This window comes from Felis catus, chromosome B1 (genome assembly GCF_018350175.1).
Source record: "Felis catus isolate Fca126 chromosome B1, F.catus_Fca126_mat1.0, whole genome shotgun sequence".
Taxonomy (NCBI): Eukaryota; Metazoa; Chordata; class Mammalia; order Carnivora; family Felidae; genus Felis; species Felis catus.
Window position 1 is genome coordinate 125,920,398 of NC_058371.1, and position 23,944 is coordinate 125,944,341.

A 23,944-nucleotide genomic window follows, 5' to 3' on the forward strand; every position below is an offset into this window, starting at 1 on the left:
TGTGTGTGTGTGTGTGTGTGTGTGTGTATGTGTGTGTGTATACACACACACATACACACACACACACACACACACACACACATATATATATATGATAAATGTGAGCATTTAGATGAACAAAGGAATAGCAATAATGGAGATTTATCCCAAATATTAGATGTCTGATTAAGACAACTGTCAAATTTTATTTTACATATTTTATTATATTTATTATATTTTTAGTATCTCTCCACTTGAAAAAGGAGAAAGGCAGACTTTAAGAGACAACAGTGTTTGATTTAGTCAGCTAATTCAAATAATGTAAGATCTTTATTAATTAGGCCCTCATTTTACTTGATTATGTGTTAAATTTTATATAAAAGATAATCAATGAAAACAACTGAAAGATTATCATTAAAGAAACATTAAGTACAATTTAGTACATCATATTTTCTAAATCAACAGGTGAAACCATTAAAATTTTTTTTCTACTAAGGAAAGCTAAATAGTGAATGACTTCTACTTAAGTTGAATAAAATTTCAACAAAAGTGATTATTTCTTCTCAGTAGATTTCCACTCAATTATGGCTTTCATAGTTAGTAACAGAATTATAAATAAACCTGACAGAAAAATGTAGGGGTAGGGGGGCAAATGGAAAAGCCTGACTTCTAGAAATTTCTTAGAAGTAAATACCTCACTGAATAAATTACTCTTTAGAAGCTCATTCCATTTTTCACTTTCCTTCCTCCCTCCTACCCTCCCCTCTCCTCTGTGTCTGTCTCTCTAATACCAATCTTTGCCCTAACAGTATGAATCCAGACACTTCAGATGTTGTCTGCTTGACATAGCTGGTTACATTACAGTTAATAAGGTAGTTAACTATCCAAATTATGATGGTAATAAAAAGTAGGGTTGTAAAAACCAATCTAAAATTAGTTCTCATTTTTTCAGAGGATCACGAGATCTTTAGAGAGCAAATGAACCACAAGATCAGTTCAAGACATGTTTGTGTGTGTGTTCTTAATGAATTACAACTAAATTATATTTATAATCCTTACGATTTTCATACCTGAGATTTATTCCTTGAAAATTAATTCCTTGCAAATTAATCAAACTTCATGAAGTAACCTAATGATCATCATATAATAATGTGACTTCCATTGAATTACAAAGTTTAAATAGGAAGTTATTTTTCTTGAGTATCTTGATATATATATGTATATATATATACATATATAATAGGTATATAACATATTACAGTTATATATATATGTTTTCAGCTACTTTATAGATTTATATATAGCTATATACAAGTTTTCTGTGGTATCTCTTCTTGTATAAGTTAGGAAATAAGGCAGTGTTATAAAGAGTTTCTTTAAGGTACTTACTTGGAATCAGTGGACAATTAGTTTGTAGCTTGGTATAAACACCATAAAATAACTCATTTTTGATGTATGTGCTTAACAAATCAATTATTTAAAAATATTTCTATATTATTTTATATTATTGTGTACTCTTCCACATGATTTTTATAGAAAAATGAAACAAGATTTTCACAAAAACTCAGAAAACACAGAAAAATAAAAGTAAATGTAAAAAATGAATGTACAATAGAACAACTTTCCAAGAGATAAATTTTAACTTCCATATCCGTCCATTATATTTTGAAGTATATTTTATTATATTAAATTTTTTTTCTTAGTAACATTCTTATCACTTCAATTATCATAAATAAAACCATTTTAAGTTTGTGATATAAAAGATGGTTTCATACGTCATAGTGAAGAGAATATCAGAATCCACTGTCACATTAAACCATAGAACAATCTTTATGAACAACATAGATAATTAAGGACACTTAAGTTGCAAAACACAAGGCACTGAGAATTGGATTAGATTCTTCAAAATTCACTGTCAGATGGCATCTGATTATTTTGTGCCACAGAATCTACTAGTAATTTGTTCTTCTTTCTTCATTTCTTTTTCTTTTTTAGCTTTCTGCATATCTCAAAAATTAACAAAATTTTAAGTGTCTTCACTGTTATACCCCATCTTCACCAGAGGGCAGGCAGGAGCAAGAAGAGAAACTGAAATTCCTATCAAACGAGTTTACACTTCAAGTATCTTGGGTGAAAAGATTAGTGAAGAAACATTTGAAAGCATTGAACTGGCCAGTATTGCTTTGGGAATGATCTATTCTATTCCTTTCATGTTGTTATGATAATAAATAATGTGAACTAATGTCCATTCCCTTTCTCAAACAAAAATACCTTGGTTAAAAACAAAAGCTTATGATAAGCAGGGATAAAATTTGAATCAGAGCTTACAAATAATATTAATCTTTAAAATAACTTTAGTGATCTCAAATAATAGGTTTAAATAGATAACTAATTTTTATTAATTTTTATTGTCTTCATTTAAACCTTGAATCCTTTAACTCAGTTCAGTGACTTAATTTACTGTCTAATAAGCTAATTCAGTTCAAAGGCACGACCTCAATATTCATTGCCAAACCCTCTTTTATTGTACGAAGCCATTTTCAAATAAATTTTCTGTGTTGTCTGCAACAAGGACTTAGGAAAAATATATAGGAACAAAACGAAACCCAGTCATCAATAAAAGGGATATGTGCCTAAACTCTTAAAAGTAATCAAATACAAATACAATTCTGATTCAAAAATACCAAAGCAAAATCATATATTTTAAGGGAAGAGTAGACTTTCTCTTATTAGCTGTAATGTTATCTGCACATGGAAGCCTTTCTCCTTCAAGAGTCTCAGAAGTCAGAGGAGAGAGGGACAAGGTAAGATTCCGTGGTGAGTTCCTGAGAATACTATAGAGGGGGATGAAATGTCAGATGAGAAATCGGTATCAGGTATGGTCACCAGGCAGCGGGCCCAGCCTTGACCAAGACAGAGGATGAAACAGTCAAAACAGTTCAAACCCAGATCCGCTATTCCCTCACTCTTCTGCCCTTTGCTAGTCACTTTGCCTTCATGGAGGAGCAGCGGCACTCACTGGTTTGCCATAAAGACCGGATGAGATATTCCCAGGAAAGACCTGCCATAGTTCCTTGCAAGTAGAAAGAGCGAATAATAGTACATCACTGTCATTTGCTGTGCTGCGTAAGCTTATTTTTCAATTTTTATGTTCATTCTTCACCTTCTTCTTTCTCTACCTCAATTCTTTTGTTCCTTTTCCCCACTCCTTCATCTCCTACATTTTTATTTTCTATTTTTCTTTCTTTTTCTTCTCTCCCCATCTTCTTTATCTCATCCTGCATTTCCCTTTCTCTTCAATTCTCCTCTCTTTTGCTTCATCTTACTTACTTTTAGTTTCCCTTTCTTTCTAGACTCATCCCTGTGAGCAAAAAGTCTTTAAAATACAGAGTTTTGGGTTCAAGAAACATCGAGAATTTGTGCAAAGCCAACTGCTATATTATTAATTTTCCTTTTTCCTGTTGTGCATTAATTATTTAGCAAATAATCATTAAATCCCTTCCATCATAACACGATGGCCCAGAACCCTTGAAAAGCCCCCAACAAAATGACAATCTTGCTGCTGAGACAAATCGACTACATGTGGAACATGGTGAGACAAATCAACTACATATGGAAAACCATAAAACAGTATATGAAAACAATCAAATAGATGTCATAATGCCACATATAATTGTCAAATATAAGTAAGTCCTAGGTAGGAGTGCATAGGAGGGAAGATTACTATGGGTGGCAGTAATGAACCAATATCTCTTACAGAAAACATAAGCACAAAAACCAGGGATACTGACAGGTTTTCGTTTCAGTGGTTTATTGTTGACACTGCTGAGTAGGTTAAGAAAACATATTAGTTTAAAAACGTTAGCGATGTGCTGGTTCTCTACAGGAACTAGGGCTTTTATCACAAAATATTTCTACATGTTTCCATTTACTGGCAATTGTTTCTGTTTTCACCATACTCATACATCCACATTACCACATCACTCAGGTTCTGTAGGATAATCATGTTTTCAACATTTTACATCATAAAAGCCCTACCAAGAAATCCCAAAACATCTGGATAAAAAGTGAAAGCGTCAATCACATAAGTATTTTATTTTATGGGATGCTAGATTATGATTTGAGCAAATCACGAAAAGATTAAATATTACATAAATGTGAACAGACAACATACATATTTATATTTATGTGTTTTGTAGGTAACTAATGCAGAGTTATGAGCCTGAGTAAACACAATAATTGATTGTAACAATATACCTCTTTGGACGTCACATGTATACTTTTTGAAAAACAGTTAACCTTTCCCTCAGTTTTTAGTATGTTTTTGAATTTAGAGACACTCAACCAAATGTTCACATAAATTAAAAATCTTTGAAGATAGTCAAAAATACAACACGGTTATAGGTATCTTAATAAAAGTATCAATATAAGAAATAACGAACTTGACAAGCAAGTGACCAGTGTTTACAAATTAAACATCAATCTAGATCCGTAAAATAGCATAATCACTGCTGATGGGATGAGGTAAAAATTAAAAGCGTCTCTGTATTTTATCTCTGTTCAAAACCAGATTGTTGGAAAAGAAACCGAACCACAGCCCCCGTGACAACAATGTCAAAGAATCAACGTGGACTTGGCAGATTTCCACACCAGGCGTTACAGTTTTATTCAGTGACTCCTCTCCGTGCTCTGCTACAGCAAATGCTGAAGCTTATCAAAGTAGATGTTCAACTTGCCACCCCACCAACACTTATTCTGCAGCCTCATCAAGGCCAAGACTGCTTCATGTATAAAACTACTCTGAACAGACTCCTATAAAGGAGACAAGTGACAGAGTAAGTTTTAAAGTTTTAAAGGCAGGCAGATCAGAAACCAAAGCACCATGTTCATGCTATTCTTTTTCCCCAAAGGAAAAAACCTGGAAAGCATTTAGGATCTCTTTGTTTCCAATCATTTCTATAACCTCTAATTGGATAACTGCTAAGGATACCTTAATTAAGGTTCATATTGACCTAAAAATACAAATATATTGCTATTTCAAATGTTTAAATATTTGAGGCATGAAACATAGAGACTATACATATACATTTTTTTAATCTTAACTTAAAATTCACTATTATCAACTACTATCATCACCAATAACTTTAAAGGTTTCTCTGGTGAAACAATATGGAATAATGGTAATCAACAACAGAATGTATTAAGACAAAATCTGAGCACTATAAAGCCATCATAGTTTTCAGACAAAAACTGTAAGGAAACAATTGTTCAAAATCTACAGTGCTATCTACATGACTTTGTTCACATGTATGTGTTATGCTGCATAAAAAGGTTTCCTAAGATAGATACCAAAACTGACATGAATACTAAAACATATTTGCCCTCATTTCTGAGTGCGTATTTACCTCACTAAAATAATTCATAACCTACTTGATCAAAAGGAAGTGATTTAGTAACTACAGTTTCGAAACATTCATTTGTTTTAATATTTAAATCATACTTTTAACACAGTTTTGCATTTTCTAAAAACCCAACTTGGAAGAAAGCAACCTTGACCTTTATAATCTATGAATTTAGAGTTACATGTCGGAGCAAACAGAAGAACTCCCGATGTCGCAACTACGAACAATTAAATTACACCACAAGGTGTAACACAGCCACAACACTGGATTTTAACCATGACAGTGTTGGAAAGTGTGGAAGGATAAACACACACCCCCACTGCAACACATATACTGCACAAAATATTTGTAAAAATTTTAGGAGTTTAAAAGTATCCTAAATTATATACACTGCTGGGGCGGCTAAGCCAAACCGCATTTTCTTGACGTGTGATTTTTGTGCATAAAATTTTTGAACCCCTTGAACTGCTCTATTCCACCGTCTGTGCCAAGAAAGATTAAGTCCTATCATTTTTTTAATTTTTTTGTGTGTGCCGGCATTGGCTTAACTGGTCTTGCTAACACTTTTTGGAGGGCAAAAACAGGCTCTGCAAGATATAAAGCTTCTCCCACTACTCACTTTTGATTTCTGTACGCTTGATAGATCGTTGCCAGGTTCCCTGGGATGAGACATGAGGAGGAGGCACAGAATTGCTAGGGGTTTCCACTAAAAAGACCAGCACCGTAGGCAGCACTAATCCTGCACCTGTGATGTGTTATTCAGCAGTTAAGAAATGCAGTCCAGACTGTGGCTGCCTAATACAGCTCAGCTGTTTTTTCAGTCCTCCCTTTGATTATAAGCTGGCAAGACAGATTATTCCAGTCAGGCATTGAGCTACGTTCAGGATACATGGCATATGACAGTGGAAAGGTAAAAGAGAAAGGAAACCTTAGAATCAAAAAAATAAATAAAAAGAAAAGAAAAAAAAAAGCCACTGACCACAGTGTATTATATATCATTTCCAGATGGTTAAAAGCTGCCTCTGATTATAAGCAAGGCAGAAAAATATAGGACATTTAAATATCTAGAAATCTATTTTTGATACTACCCTTCTGACACTCAGAATGGTACCTCAATGTGCAACCCTTAAATTTATTTTAAAATAAGCACAGCTTCACAGATTCATCAGCTATGTAAACATTTTTAAGTCTTTCTTTAAAGAGGTTTACCAATCCTAGAAGTCAAATTCCTCTTATAATTTGGAACCTTTCAAAATGTTGGGAAAACTGAAATCCAAATGCATGCCCTTAAGTTTTTCTTTTTATTAAGCCCACCATATCATTTGGCTTATTAAAATTTTTGATATAAAATCTGCATTTGAGACACAACTGTCTTATTCATCGTCTATGGCTAAATGAGCATAAAATATTTATTTTAACCAGCATGAAATTACTAGTAAGTCCAAATTGATTTAAGGGACATGTATTGTCTGCAAGGCACTTTGATTTCACCGAGATGAAGAAAAACATGGCCGCTATGCTCAGGAGCCATAAAATCTAGTAGCGAACAGTGGAATGGAAGTTACTTTCTGTTGTTGTTCTGGTGCTTTAGTCATAAAAGGGCTGCTGACCATTCACTCACACCAACGCTCACACTCCATTTCCTTTTACACTTTATATAAACACAAAACCATCTGGCCCCCAGGCTACTATCTGTGCCATTTTAAATAAATAATCTAAAAACCTTATCCAAAAAAACAGATACCCTTTCCTAATAGCAGATGGTTAAAAAATAAAAACAAAAAATTCATTTATATACACGAGAAGAGATGAAATGAAGAAAATATATCAATTTTAAAATGTAAATGAAATTTAAATATATGCATTAAAGAAAATGTTTAATATTTTATTTTTTTTCATTGATTAAATACTTACTACCTGCTAGCCAAGCAGTTTACAAAAAAAAAAAATATTTCAAACTCTCTATTATATTAGGAACAGCAGAGTAAAAAAAAAATTCATGTGTCCATAAAAACATTCCCTCTAATCATAATTTGACAAGTCATAGAACTTATATTCAGAGTGTGGTGTTAGAGATACTAGTGCATTTAGAGTTCCAAGTAACACTCTGAGGCCAGCTGAAGGAGGACCAAAATTTAGGAGGTATGCCACAACATGTTCTATTAACCTCCTCCTAAACCATTCCCATAATCCAGTTTGTGCATCCAAAATAAAATAAGATGGTTCAATTGGGTCCTGGGTATGTACATGACTAGCAACATACAGATGATATTTTAAGGTGGAAATTTTTTTTTCTGAAATTACACTTAATTGGCCATTAAAATAATGCTGAGATTTTGAACCACCATCCACTTTGCTTTGATTTATAAGAATAAGGTTGCCAAAGGACAATCTTGTTGACTTTTGGGCAGAAACACTGAGGAAAGATCTGAACTGAGGCTATGTTATTACAATGATTGTGTTATCTTAAATCTGAGTATGGCACACATTGGAACATTCTGGCCTGATACTGCTCAAGCTGTCCTTCTTTTGATAAACAAATGGCTTAAGTTTTCAAAACATTCTCCAAAAGCAATTTTATTACTTTTATTTTTTAATTGTATAAAGCCTAGTAGACTCAGTGGCCCAGACTTTGAAAACGCTTACTGATCTTACCTTTAAATTTTCTTCCTTTGCCCTTCTTTATCCAATTTGTATCTCCTCATTTATGCTAATAATGTATGTACCCACATATTGTATTCTAAGTCCACAATGTTTCCTTCCTCCTCTTTAAAATAGTTATCAGTATGAGATCTTATGATACACAACCAAAAATAAAAGAACAAAAAATCTGAATACACAGATGCTAGATGAAATATAATTACCTCTCATAAACTCTTTCTTCAGATGTTTCTGTATTATAAATTACATCAACAACAAGGGAGACATATCTATGTGTGTTATATTTTTTTGCTCTGAAATATTTTGATAAATTGGGTATATGATCTTAAAGTTCAGAATCAGACTAAGGAGGTAAGAAATACATACTTACTCATGTTCTATTTAAACTACCAAAGTGCTCCCAGAGACTAGTGATACTAGTATGGAAGCAAAGGACAGTGGCCCTCTCTTAGTTTAGTTAGAAAGTTGTCCACATTCACAAAGAACATATGAGATCAAACAAAATATTTCGTCAAAATGTAAGAGTTGGTATTTCAGCTATTACGGAACCATTCTCAATGTTTACCTATGCAATGCCCTATTCTCTAACTAAAAACCCAGAAAATAAGTCAGTATGGAAGTTCTAGCAAGAATTATTATTGTTTAATGAATTAGAAATTGGTAAAATTTATCAACTTGAACTAGTATGGCCATCAGGCCTGTTGATCCTCACTAGGAGCAAAGTCTCATAGAAGTTCTTTGTTTTGTTTTGTTCTTTTCCCTAAGGAAAGAGTGTGATGTTCTTCCAGAATGAATAGGCTGCATTTATGATAAATGATTACTTAATAATTAAAGTTATTTATTTTCTTTCCATCTTTCTTGGCAGACAAAAAAAATATTTGCTTTAATCATTAAAACCACAGTAGCTACTTGGTAGTAATATGAAAATTTGCTGATGACTCCCATTCTCTATCATGTCAAACAGCCTGACCAGAATAGGATTCAACTTGTGCTAATTATTAATTAGATAGATGATCTGGAATAAAACAAATCCCTCTAACAGATACTTCTGAAATATTTTCACCCCAGTCTTTAGAACACAGCACTTTGTGACAGCTCTCATGCATGCTAAAATTGTGGTCAAGGTAACATAGTTCTCTTCCAATTTCATACCAATAAGCACCAATAGGCTTATCCAATAGGCACCATCCCAAACAATCCCCCCACCCCCCAGCTCTGCCAGGCTCTTGCCTTTGTTGAGTTCAGTGTCTCCTCACTAGCAAGAAAGTCTAAGCAGACAGATCATTAGTTATGACATGTAGACGCTAGCAGATAATGTTGACTCACTTCAGGAACTATTAAACTATAAACAGTGTGCTGAAAGCCATTTATCTGCATTTTAGGATAAACAGCAGAAGCTACTTAATTAAATGGATTTCAAGGAATAAGCTGCTAATGCCAAACCAAGTGACCTTAATTTTGAAAAGAAAAAGCTGTGAACTTTAAGAAAAATCAATCTAGGGTCCCAGGGACACTGACATAAAAAACATTAAACATTTTATTTTATACCTTGAATAGTAAAGATATATATCATAATGTATTGTAAAATGCCAACTGCTTCAGTTACCAAAGTTATCACAGTGTGGTTCAAGTTCAAAGTAAATTTACTGATAAATTGATCTTTTCCCTTAAGTGACATTTATAGTAATATTAATGTTGAATAAATGTATGTTTATCAAGGGGAGCTTTACCCATCACTATATAAAGGGTAAAGTTGAATTAGAGGAGTTTTCTTCGTCAGCACTATTCCTACTCACAAGCAATTTAACTATTTGGAGAGATAATTTCTAAATGATTCCTTCTGAGAAAAAGGAATACAACCTGGGTGCTATTTTACATTTATTTACACTTATGTAAATATATATATACACACACATATATCTACCTCCAGCACATTAAAATGCTTTAAGAAAAAAATCCATCACAGAACCTTGGAGGTTTTATTCTTCAGTTGTCTAGAAGGACAGAAGATAAATCAAGGCCCTCACTGCAAGTACCATACACAGGTAAAACACTACACTTAGAACTTACTTTTCCTACTTGCCAGAAAACAAATCAAAATCTGCTCTTTTTCACACTCCCAGATGTCAGAAGCTTTTCAAAACAGTTCTGAGGTCAGGGAAGAGAACACACAGGTGTGCATTATGTCAACTACTGAAAGCAACTGAAGGTTAGCCTGGAATCTGATCCCTCCACCAACACATTCTTGTGGGCATTACAAATGCTCCCTGCAGGAATATTACACTAATGCTGACTAATTTTTAAAAACATCCCAAATCTCATTAGATCGATTCCTTAGCAGTATTGTTCACAAGCTTCTCTGCTAGTAACAGCAAACTCACCACCGCCTCTTCGTAAACCTTTAATGTTTTCTCCAATATCGCTTCTTCTGTTCCACTCTCACTGACCATAAAACAGGTTCAACAACAATAAAATGTTCAATATCAATAGACGTAAGTTCATGTCATATGATGATAACTATAACAACCCACAAAAAACTTGATTGAATGTTAGGATATCGGTGACAAATGCTTATGAATAACTGGTTCACATTAATGGTCATTTTTGCATTGGGAAAACCATTCTATATTTTGACTGTGGATGTAACAAGACAGAAAGAGAAAGATGGCAGTAGTGTTTCAGATCTGAAATTACCAGTGCTTATGCTAAAAAAAACGTGTGCCTGGCGGTTCACAACCTCTATTAAAGACAAACAGCAACTTAAATATGACACATTCTAAATTTCTTACAAAAAGAAGTGGCCAGAAGGATATTGTTGCCATTAAATGACTAGGTTCCAATCAAGATTGGAAAAATTCTACCTCCCAGTAAAATGACCTAACAGCCACAGATTTCTGATTACGTTTATAACGACCCAGAAAAATCAGATCATTTTGACTTAAAAATTCACTGTCAGTCATATTAACAGTCACTCAAAAGATTCAGTATTTATATAACCCTTCGTCTTCCCTCTCTCTCACACACACAACCCACACGTGTCCATAGTGAGGATCCACAAGTAACAAATTATTGCCGCAAAACCTGTCTCTTCCTGCCAAATGTTCCTGGAATTTTCCAAACCTCAAAAATGTGTCACTACTGAAGAAACTCCCCCAGCTAAGGATCAAAAAACCAAAACATTTAAAACATTTTTTTTCTTTTTCCCCTTCTCAAGACCATCATCAAATGCCTAAATGCTGATGCCCCAAACGAGAGCTAATGCTCAGAGCAGGATGCTCCGTGGCACCCTCAACTTCTGCCACAGTGTTGACAGCGGTTGATATACTTACTTAGAAATTTCATGTCTACACACGTCAAGTTTCTCGGCTTGACTTTTCTTCTTAATAGCAGCAAACTCAGAGGCCTTCATGAACAATATTCTACAATGCATGGGGAAACCAGGAGCAGGGCTCTCTCTACTCGAGTGTACGTGCAGAATATGCTTTTTTTTTCCTTTTCAAATTCACTTACAGTACAACGTACTGCAATACTGGTTTCAGAAGTAGAATCCACTGATTCATCACTTGCATATAACACCTGTGCACATCATAACCAGAATATGCTTTTTGATCTGAGATCCTTTTCTGTTTTCCTTTCTCAATTTTTTTTGGTCTCCCAACCCCCAATGGCTTCTCAAAAACTTCAACATTCGTAAAGACCCAGATGTCTCCTTTCTTCCTTCCCACTCTCACTGTGAGATAAAAAACACCAGGTGTAAAATGTCCCTGTTTGTCCCCCTCCAGTCAACACACCCCCCTCCCTGCTCGTGAGCTTTCATCCTTGCTTGTCATCCCAGGGGAGCCACCCCAGCGTGTCTGTTGGGTCCTCACCTCTTCTCACAGCCCCAGATGCACAGCCAGGATGACAGTCTCTCTCACAGAGGATGGTTTGCCATCATACGTGCCTGCCTGGGTTATAAGCAAAGAGTGATTTGCTCAGTCTACATCAGCCCAGCTGAAGAAAGGTCTTGGGACAAATAGAAAACGAGTGTACAAAAGAAAGGGCAAAAAACCCTGAAAGGAAAACTTGATGTGCTGATCTTGTGCCTTTAAATCAAAATGTAGTAACTTATATACAAAACACGTAACCAAGCACCAATTCTTACAATAGGCCAAGTCACACGTGTAACAGGATAACTAGACTCCAAACAGGTGTAAGAATCATGAGTTCTAGCCCGGGCTATGCTACTGACTTGGAAATCTCCAGAATGTCCAGAGAGGTTTATTTAAAACACCAGCACAGTGATGATTCACCAAGAAGGCGTCGGCAGTAAACACAGGTTCTCAGGACATGTTTGTGTAAGGAAGACCGATGAATGAACCAGATCACTAGCAAAGACTCAGCCAAACGTACCTGTCTAGATTAGAAATTTAGTGTGAAGGAAATGACCCTGAGTCAACACCATAATATGGTAGTGCCACACACTGACTGTTTTTCCCATAATTGCATTCCCCGGATGAGTAACAAAGAGTGATAACAGGTGTTTTAAAGAAAAGAATCATATGCAGCAAGAAGCAGTGGTTGCTCTGGTAACCAAAATATCGCAGACCCTATAACAGGTCTCACTACTTCCACCTCTATCCCGACCTAATAAAGAATTTGGGAAAAGGACATATAACCTCCCATTGCCTAAGATCGTAACTAGTCATGGACATGAAGAGTAAAAATGAATCCAAGTTGCCTGGCTACAAACACAGGAAACCATTCACACACACACACACACACACACACACACACACACACACACACACACACACAGAATCGGGGTATGGATGTAAATAGGGATATTCCTGACTTCACCCACCTGATTTCAGGCAGATTTTAAGGATGACATTTACTTTTACGTATTGAGGGAATATTACATACATATAAAGTTCTTTATGCTTGTGAGTCTGCAAAAAGTGAGTTTACTGACACAGGGATCTGAAGAGACTGACAGGAGGCTATGCTGTATTAGACACAGCGGGAGTGGGGGCAGAATGACAGGACAAACAGCCAACAATGAAGAGCGGTCGTGAATTTCCAAAATTAAACTAAGAGTAGTCTGGAAACAACTTCCATTTCTCTTGAGCTTAGTATTTACACAAACTCTGTTTAAATAAACGTTGAATTTTATTCTGACACAGCCTATTAACTCAATCGATTAAGTTTGTTTTAAATTCTACTTAGGAATAATAAAACGGGGGCTGTAAAGCAAGGCAAAAAGGAATACACATAACAGAGTGATGGTACCAAACCTTATTTCCATCCTCCGTAAGGTATCTTTGGGTTGTAGGTGAAAAGCAGAAGCGTCAGCATGCACAGTACAGTACCATGCACCCTCCTCTCCACGAATCACCAAAACCAGGAATGTTATCCTGAAATCTTATTAGTCTGCTCTGAGGAGATGGGTTGTCTGGTCTTGATCATAAGCGCTTTCCTGTTTCAAACACCTTCAGTTCTTTTTGCTTTAACACAGTATCAGGTCTGCCCTCATATACCCATTTTAAATCACTTCTGCTAAATTTCTAACACGAACGGAGTTCCTCCAGCCTGAAAAAAAAATGTATTGGTAATTTTGTTGCAACAGAAGTAATGAGTATTAACCAGTGTCATAGAGGATTATGGTCATTTACCATAAGCTGTCTTTCTCATCTGTTTTTGTTTTTGTTTTCATTAGCATCTATGTGACATGGGTAAGCATAATTCTTGCCAAAGATACTTGAGTACTTTGGGTCTGGCCAAACAAGAAGAATAAAAAAAGACTAAATAAGAACAACAATAATTATGTTAAAATGCTGCCAGGCTCAAAGCAATTTCGGGGTCCTAACACTGTACTTGATACACCCTGAATTACTTTACCAGGAAAATAAGATGGTAAGAAGAGGGGTACCTGGATGGCTCAATCAGTAGAGCACGCAACCTCTTGATCTCAGGGTTGTGAGTTCGAGCCCCACACTGGTTGTAGAGATCACTCAATAAAATCTTAAAAAAAAAAAGACGGTAGGATGATACATTCTCTAACCTCCCTTCTTCTTCAAGCACATTCTAGTTCTACGTAACTTCTACTTTGCTTCATTCTTTCTTCATATCTACAGCATGAAAAGAGGGTACTAAATATCATATTAATAAAATATAAGAATTCCTGTTCCGCCATGTATTAGTTATGCCCTTAGGCAAATTCTTAAATTTGTTTTGGTCTCAAATACTTCATAATAATAATATTTACACTTCAAGGAGGTTTTGAGAGGATCAAATAAGATGTAATCATTTTTCTATACCCCATTATTTACAAATCTCATATAATGTATTCTTCAAAATGCTCATTTTATGAGTAAGAGACCTGGAGATGGGAGAGGTGATCTGCCTGAAAACAAACAAGTGAGAAACAGGCCAATGTGAGAGAGAAGCTCTGGTCTCCAAGAGCAAGAAGGACTCCTCCAGATGGCAGTTCTCGAATGTCTTGTTATCAGGACCCCTTTCATTATTAAAAATTATTGAAGACACCAAATTTTTTGTTCATGTAATTATAGTTTTCAATATTTACCATATTAGAAATTGAAACTGAATAGTTTTTAAATATATGTAATTCATTTTAAAATAATGAACCCATTTTATTTTACAACAGTCAAGATGCTTACAACCTAAGTGTCCATCAATTGATGAATGGATTAAAAAGATACATGATGGAGAGCGGCAAGATGGCGGCTTAGGAGGACGCTGGGCTCACCGCGCGTCCTGCTGATCACTTAGATTCCACCTACACCTGCCTAAATAACCCAGAAAATCGTCAGAGGATTAGCAGAACGGAGTCGCTGGAGCCAAGCGCAGACGAGAGGCCCACGGAAGAGGGTAGGAAGGGCGGCGAGGCGGTGCGCGCTCCACGGACTGGCGGGAGGGAGCCGGGGCGGAGGGGCGGCTCGCCGGCCAAGCAGAGCCCCCGAGTCTGGCTGGCAAAAGCGGAGGGGCCTGACGGACTGTGTTCCCACAACAAGCGCGACTTAGCGTCTGGGAGGTCACAAGTTAACAGCTCTGCTCGGAAAGCGGGAAGGCTGGAGGACAAAGAGGGAGAGCTGCTGAGCCCCCTGACGACAGAGCTCAGCTTGGTGGGGAACAAAGGCGCTCGCCAGCGCCATCTCCCCCGCCCATCCCCCAGCCAAAATCCCAAAGAGAACCAGTTCCTGCCAGGGAACTTGCTCGCTCCGCACAAACACCCAACTCTGTGCTTCTGCGGAGCCAAACCTCCGGCAGCGGATCTGACTTCCTCCCGCTGCCAGAGGGCCCCTCCTGAAGAGGATCACCTAAGGAGAAGCGATCTAAGCCTGCCCCTCCTGCCCCCGTGCACCTTGCCTACCCACCCCAGCTAATACGCCAGATCCCCAGCATCACAAGCCTGGCAGTGTGCAAGTAGCCCAGACGGGCCACACCACCCCACAGTGAATCCCGCCACTAGGAGAGGGGAAGAGAAGGCACACACCAGTCTGACTGTGGCCCCAGCGGTGGGCTGGGGGCAGACATCAGGTCTGACTGCGGCCCCGCCCACCAACTCCAGTTATACACCACAGCACAGGGGAAGTGCCCTGCAGGTCCTCACCACGCCAGGGACTATCCAAAATGACCAAGCGGAAGAATTCCCCTCAGAAGAATCTCCAGGAAATAACAACAGCTAATGAGCTGATCAAAAAGGATTTAAATAATATAACAGAAAGTGAATTTAGAATAATAGTCATAAAATTAATCGCTGGGCTTGAAAACAGTATACAGGACAGCAGAGAATCTCTTGCTACAGAGATCAAGGGACTAAGGAACAGTCACGAGGAGCTGAAAAATGCTTTAAACGAAATGCATAACAAAATGGAAACTACCACAGCTCGGCTTGAAGAGGCAGAGGAGAGAATAGGTGAACTAGAAGATAAAGTTATGGAAAAAGAGGAAGCTGAGAAAAAGAGAGATAAAAAAATCCAGGAGTATGAGGGGAAAATTAGAGAACTAAGTGATACACTAAAAAGAAATAATATACGCATAATTGGTATCCCAGAGGAGGAAGAGAGAGGGAAAGGTGCTGAAGGGGTACTTGAAGAAATAATAGCTGAGAACTTCCCTGAACTGGGGAAGGAAAAAGGCATTGAAATCCAAGAGGCACAGAGAACTCCCTTCAGACGTAACTTGAATCGATCTTCTGCACGACATATCATAGTGAAACTGGCAAAATACAAGGATAAAGAGAAAATTCTGAAAGCAGCAAGGGGTAAACGTGCCCTCACATATAAAGGGAGACCTATAAGACTCGTGACTGATCTCTCTTTTGAAACTTGGCAGGCCAGAAAGAATTGGCACGAGATTTTCAGGGTGCTAGACAGAAAAAATATGCAGCCGAGAATCCTTTATCCAGCAAGTCTGTCATTTAGAATAGAAGGAGAGACAAAGGTCTTCCCAAACAAACAAAAACTGAAGGAATTTGTCACCACTAAACCAGCCCTACAAGAGATCCTAAGGGGGACCCTGTGAGACAAAGTCCCAGAGACATCACTACAAGCATAAAACATTCAGACATCACAATGACTCTAAACCCATATCTTTCTATAATAACACTGAATGTAAATGGATTAAATGCGCCAACCAAAAGACATAGGGTATCAGAATGGATAAAAAAACAAGACCCATCTATTTGCTGTCTACAAGAGACTCATTTTAGACCTGAGGACACCTTTAGATTGAGAGTGAGGGGATGGAGAACTATTTATCATGCGACTGGAAGCCAAAAGAAAGCTGGAGTAGCCATACTTATATCAGACAAACTAGACTTTAAATTAAAGGCTGTAACAAGAGATGAAGAAGGACATTATATAATAGTTACAGGGTCTATCCATCAGGAAGAGCTAACAATTATAAATGTCTATGCGCCGAATACCGGAGCCCCCAAATATATAAAACAATTACTCATAAACATAAGCAACCTTATTGATAAGAATGTGGTAATTGCAGGGGACTTTAACACCCCACTTACAGAAATGGACAGATCATCTAGACACACGGTCAATAAAGAAACAAGGGCCCTGAATGAGACATTGGATCAGATGGACTTGACAGATATATTTAGAACTCTGCATCCCAAAACAACAGAATATACTTTCTTCTCGAGTGCACATGGAACATTCTCCAAGATAGATCATATACTGGGTCACAAAACAGCCCTTCATAAGTTTACAAGAATTGAAATTATACCATGCATACTTTCAGACCACAATGCTATGAAGCTTGAAATCAACCACAGAAAAAAGTCTGGAAAACCTCCAAAGGCATGGAGGTTAAAGAACACCCTACTAACGAATGAGTGGGTCAACCAGGCAATTAGAGAAGAAATTAAAAAATATATGGAAACAAACGAAAATGAAAATACAACAATCCAAACGCTTTGGGATGCAGCGAAGGCAGTCCTGAGAGGAAAATACATTGCAATCCAGGCCTATCTCAAGAAACAAGAAAAATCCCAAATACAAAATCTAACAGCACACCAAAAGGAACTAGAAGCAGAACAGCAAAGGCAGCCTAAACCCAGCAGAAGAAGAGAAATAATAAAGATCAGAGTGGAAATAAACAATATAGAATCTAAAAAAACTGTAGAGCAGATCAACGAAACCAAGAGTTGGTTTTTTGAAAAAATAAACAAAATTGACAAACCTCTAGCCAGGCTTCTCAAAAAGAAAAGGGAGATGACCCAAATAGATAAAATCATGAATGAAAATGGAAGTATTACAACCAATCCCTCAGAGATACAAACAATTATCAGGGAATACTATGAAAAATTATACGCCAACAAATTGGACAACCTGGAAGAAATGGACAAATTCCTAAACACCCACACTCTTCCAAAACTCAATCAGGAGGAAATAGAAAGCTTGAACAGACCCATAACCAGCGAAGAAATTGAATCGGTTATCAAAAATCTCCCAACAAATAAGAGTCCAGGACCAGATGGCTTCCCAGGGGAGTTCTACCAGACGTTTAAAGTAGAGATAATACCTATCCTTCTCAAGCTATTCCAAGAAATAGAAAGGGAAGGAAAACTTCCAGACTCATTCTATGAAGCCAGTATTACTTTGATTCCTAAACCAGACAGAGACCCAGTAAAAAAAGAGAACTACAGGCCAATATCCCTGATGAATATGGATGCAAAAATTCTCAATAAGATACTAGCAAATCGAATTCAACAGCATATAAAAAGAATTATTCACCATGATCAAGTGGGATTCATTCCTGGGATGCAGGGCTGGTTCAACATTCGCAAATCAATCAACGTGATACATCACATTAACAAAAAAAAAGAGAAGAACCATATGATCCTGTCAATCGATGCAGAAAAGGCCTTTGACAAAATCCAGCACCCTTTCTTAATAAAAACCCTTGAGAAAGTCGGGATAGAAGGAACATACTTAAAGATCATAAAAGCCATTTATGAAAAGCCCACAGCTAACATCATCCTCAACGGGGAAAAACTGAGAGCTTTTTCCCTGAGATCAGGAACACGACAAGGTTGCCCACCCTCACCGCTGCTGTTTAACATAGTGCTGGAAGTTCTAGCATCAGCAATCAGACAACAAAAGGAAATCAAAGGCATCAAAATTGGCAAAGATGAAGTCAAGCTTTCGCTTTTTGCAGATGACATGATATTATACATGGAAAATCCGATAGACTCCACCAAAAGTCTACTAGAACTGATACAGGAATTCAGCAAAGTTGCAGGATACAAAATCAATGTACAGAAATCAGTTGCATTCTTATACACTAACAATGAAGCAACAGAAAGACAAATAAAGAAACTGATCCCATTCACAATTGCACCAAGAAGCATAAAATACCTAGGAATAAATCTAACCAAAGATGTAAAGGATCTGTATGCTGAAAACTATAGAAAGCTTATGAAGGAAATTGAAGAAGATTTAAAGAAATGGAAAGACATTCCCTGCTCATGGATTGGAAAAATAAATATTGTCAAAATGTCAATACTACCCAAAGCTATCTACACAGTCAATGCAATCCCAATCAAAATTGCACCAGCATTCTTCTCGAAACTAGAACAAGCAATCCTAAAATTCATATGGAACCACAAAAGGCCCCGAATAGCCAAAGGAATTTTGAAGAAGAAGACCAAAGCAGGAGGCATCACAATCCCAGACTTTAGCCTCTACTACAAAGCTGTCATCATCAAGACAGCATGGTATTGGCACAAAAACAGACACATAGACCAATGGAATAGAATAGAAACCCCAGAACTAGACCCACAAACGTATGGCCAACTCATCTTTGACAAAGCAGGAAAGAACATCCAATGGAAAAAAGACAGCCTCTTTAACAAATGGTGCTGGGAGAACTGGACAGCAACATGCAGAAGGTTGAAACTAGACCACTTTCTCACACCATTCACAAAAATAAACTCAAAATGGATAAAGGACCTAAATGTGAGACAGGAAACCATCAAAACCTTAGAGGAGAAAGCAGGAAAAGACCTCTCTGACCTCAGCCGTAGCAATCTCTTACTCGACACATCCCCAAAGGCAAGGGAATTAAAAGCAAAAGTGAATTACTGGGACCTTATGAAGATAAAAAGCTTCTGCACAGCAAAGGAAACAACCAACAAAACTAAAAGGCAACCAACGGAATGGGAAAAGATATTCGCAAATGACATATCGGACAAAGGGCTAGTATCCAAAATCTATAAAGAGCTCACCAAACTCCACACCCGAAAAACAAATAACCCAGTGAAGAAATGGGCAGAAAACATGAATAGACACTTCTCTAAAGAAGACATCCGGATGGCCAACAGGCACATGAAAAGATGTTCAGCGTCACTCCTTATCAGGGAAATACAAATCAAAACCACACTCAGGTATCACCTCACGCCAGTCAGAGTGGCCAAAATGAACAAATCAGGAGACTATAGATGCTGGAGAGGATGTGGAGAAACGGGAACCCTCTTGCACTGTTGGTGGGAATGCAAATTGGTGCAGCCGCTCTGGAAAGCAGTGTGGAGGTTCCTCAGAAAATTAAAAATAGACCTACCCTATGACCCAGCAATAGCACTGCTAGGAATTTATCCAAGGGATACAGGAGTACTGATGCATAGGGCCACTTGTACCCCAATGTTCATAGCAGCACTCTCAACAATAGCCAAATTATGGAAAGAGCCTAAATGTCCATCAACTGATGAATGGATAAAGAAATTGTGGTTTATATACACAATGGAATATTACGCGGCAATGAGAAAAAATGAAATATGGCCTTTTGTAGCAACGTGGATGGAACTGGAGAGTGTGATGCTAAGTGAAATAAGCCATACAGAGAAAGACAGATACCATATGGTTTCACTCTTATGTGGACCCTGAGAAAACTAACAGGAACCCATGGGGGAGGGGAAGGAAAAAAAAAAAAAAGGTTAGAGTGGGAGAGAGCCAAAGCATAAGAGACTGTTAAAAACTGAGAACTGAGGGTTGATGGGGGGTGGGAGGGAGGAGAGGGTGGGTGATGGGTATTGAGGAGGACACCTTTTGGGATGAGCACTGGGTGTTGTATGGAAACCAATTTGTCAATAAATTTCATATAAAAAAATAAATAAATAAATACACAGGAAAAAAAAATAAAATAAAATCTTAAAAAAAAAAAAAGATACATGATGGAATATTACTCAGCCATAGAAAAGGATGAGCACTTCTTATTTGTGACATGGATGGACCTAGATGGTATTTTGCTAAGTAACAGAAGTCAGAGAGAGACAAATATCACATGATTCCACTTATAAGTAGAATCTAAAACATAAATGCACAAGTTTTAAAAAGTAGAAGACAGACCCACAAATATGGAGAACACACTTATGGTTGCAAGAGAGGAAGGGTGTGAGGAGACGGGGAAATCGGGTGAAGGGGAGTGGGAGACATAGGCTTCCAGTTATGGGATGAGTAAGTCACAGCATATGGATGAAAGGCACAGCACAGGGAATACAGTCAATGGTATTGTAATAGCGTCGTATGATGACAGATGGTAGCTACACTTGTGGTAAGCACAGCATAACATATTGGGCTGTCGAATCACTATGTTGTACACCTGAAACTAGTGTAACATTGTGTGTCAACTGCAATTAAAGAAATTGTTTTAATAATGAGTCTGTTTTAACATTTTTGAGAGAGAGAGAGAGAGAGAGAGAGAGAGGGAGAACGAACAAGGGAGAGGGGCGGAAGGAGCAAAAGAATCTTAAGCGGGCTCCATGCTCAGCGCAGAGCCCAACATGACCCTGGGATCATGACCTGAGCTAGTATCAACCAACTAAGCCACCCAGGCACCCCTTAACATGTATATATATATTTTAAATAGTGACAAAAAGTGGCACTGTTTTCCAGTTTTTCAAATGTCTTGAATGTTTAACTTAATAGAAGAAGTTGGATATCTGCCTTCTGCATTCAATCAGTCACAATATGTTGTTGTGGCGGAAATATATGAAGACTATATAGCCAGAAACACATAGCTGGAAAAGGAGGGATATTTTAATAGCCTTTTCGCATAATAGTGGTTATTCTTTGATACTACATAAAAAGTGGACAAGTAGGAGTCTTCTAAAAGTTAGATGCAATGTGGAATCTGAAACCTTATGAATGAAATTTCATATTCTGATAAATTAAAGTCTACTTTCTATTGTGCACTTTGAATGGATTTTTTACACATGTATGAATATAAAACATGGACACTGATTGGAGAAAAATCCTGGTTCACTCAGCTAGGCAGATCAGTTCTGCAGATACAAGCTTTCCAAAGTCCTTTTTTTTTTTTTTTGAAAGTTTGAGTTTTATCATTAGGAATAAATACTGTTCATTGTTTTCCTTGAAGTAACAGCCTTATTTCCCTTCATTTCTGAGACTATGTCTGTAAATACTCATAACTAAATAACCACAGTTTGTCATTCTTTCTAGTAAAAATTGTGTTTCATGAAAAAAGTCTCAAAGTCACCATTAATGTTCGGTATGCTGAAACATTTCATTATGTATACCTCACATTTGGTCACACAGAATATAAAAAGACATTTCCTCAGAGGTTGGAATTTAATAAAATTAATAATTTTTATGACAATTCAGGATATTATTAGATGAAGCTAGTGTTTTCTGTTTGGTGTTTGGTTGGTTGGGTAGCTGTTTATTTGGTTGGCTGATTTGGTGTTTCATTGGCTGGGCAGTTTGGTGGCTTGTTTTTACTGTGAGTACATGGCAGTGAAGAATATAAAATACAGTTTGGTGCTCTGTCTTGATTTGTGCTAAGATTCTACCAGCAGCTCTGCCTAGCATTTCTTTTGTATCATCACTGCAAATGTTAATAATACACATTATTACTATGCTTGAAAATCATACTTTGATAACTGCCACACTGGATGAGCAACTACTGGTCATCAGAATTAGATGTAAAATTATATATATCTTAAGATAAGTTAGGAGATTTTAAGGATGGTGGAAGAGAAGGGGGTATAAGATGATTTTTAAAAGAAAAACAATTACGAAAACATGGATAAACACTGGACTCTTTTGAGATCGAAACAGAGATGTTTACTTGGAAACACTAGATTGCTCACAAAAAGTATTATGTACATCAAATACCCGTGAAAGAAATTATTACTGTCAATTTATGCTTTAATGCTCTTCACTGGTCTCTAAATGGCACAGAGTACAGAACCTTAACTGACCTAGCACCACTGACATGCTTCCAGTTATGAAATGCTGACAAACTCTTCTGAAGAAATGATTCATTAATATGAGTGTAAAACAAACACATACAGAAAGTTCACATCCTCAGGAAAGTAATCAAAAAGAGAAAACGAGTGTTCCAAATGTGGCACTAATCAGTCCTGGTTTATTTTTGTGTGTTTGCTTTGATTTGGGGTTGTAAGCCGTCACAGGCAGTATTTTTCTGTGTCTGCCGTGTGTGTTATTTGTCTTTTTCATAGGTGAACACTGAAAGGTTGACTACAGGAAGACCAGCTTTTCTCTAATTTTCACTACGTCTGTTTGTGTGTTGATTTGAACTCAGTTTAAGTCTGATTTCCAAACATAGATCAGTTTTCCTTTACTTCTGCAGAAAACAACCAATTCTGAATTAAGAAAAGTCAGATTTTATATCATCTAAAGGTTTTAAAGAAGGGATACACTTAGCAGAACTTTTTCCCCTTTGCCTACAAATACTATATGGAGACGGTCTCAAAGTATGTTTTCAGTACGAGGTCTGAAATGTGCTATTGTTTCACACTCAGGTGAAATATTTAGAATATTCCATCCAGAATATAAACTGCGTAAGAGTAGGAGTTATATCTCATTGGTTAACCACAATATCCTCACCGTCTAGTATAGAGTGTGGCTCCTCCCAGACATGCAATAAATTCTGTTGGCTGGGTCTGGAGAAAAACTACTCTATCACAGAAGTTTGAAGGATCACCTAATATGAGAGAACATACAAACACAATTATCTCATATATATTTATAATTACGATCTTATCTCAGGTGTGTGTGTGTGTGTGTGTGTGTGTGTGTGTGTGTGTGTGTATGCGCTACTGTGATTGCTATTTGGTAAAATCGGAAACAAAATGTAAAAATTCGGCTGAATTTTTGACACTCCTTCTGCTCCCTATCCATAAAATTTTAAAACTCAAATACACACTTTGACAGAGCCAATTCAACTACATTATATTTTGGGTGAATGAGGAGTATAACATTGGAACTTGGGTTTGAGAGGGAAGATTCTGAACACTGTCTCTAATTCCAGTGTAACCTGGGGGGCATTTGCGGAAGGGAGCACATGGCTTGAGACCACGCCCAGCTCAACTAAGTAGCTCTATGTCTGTGGGAAAATACATT

General features: G+C 37.1%; 1 protein-coding gene across 19 annotated transcripts in view; it reads right to left on the reverse strand.

Moving 5' to 3' along the window:
- BMPR1B (bone morphogenetic protein receptor type 1B) overlaps window positions 1-23,944 on the reverse strand; it is a 419,833-nt gene that overhangs the window by 59,078 nt on the left and 336,811 nt on the right. Inside the window, exon 1 of one of the 19 annotated variants that reach the window (XM_019829211.3) lies at window positions 6,001-6,388. The exons of 17 other annotated variants lie outside the window; for them this stretch is intronic. The gene's annotated coding sequence lies outside the window, so the exon portion shown is untranslated. Of the gene's footprint in view, window positions 1-6,000; window positions 6,389-23,944 lie in introns of those variants that run through there. One more of the 19 variants, XM_019829200.3, reaches the window with a different exon arrangement.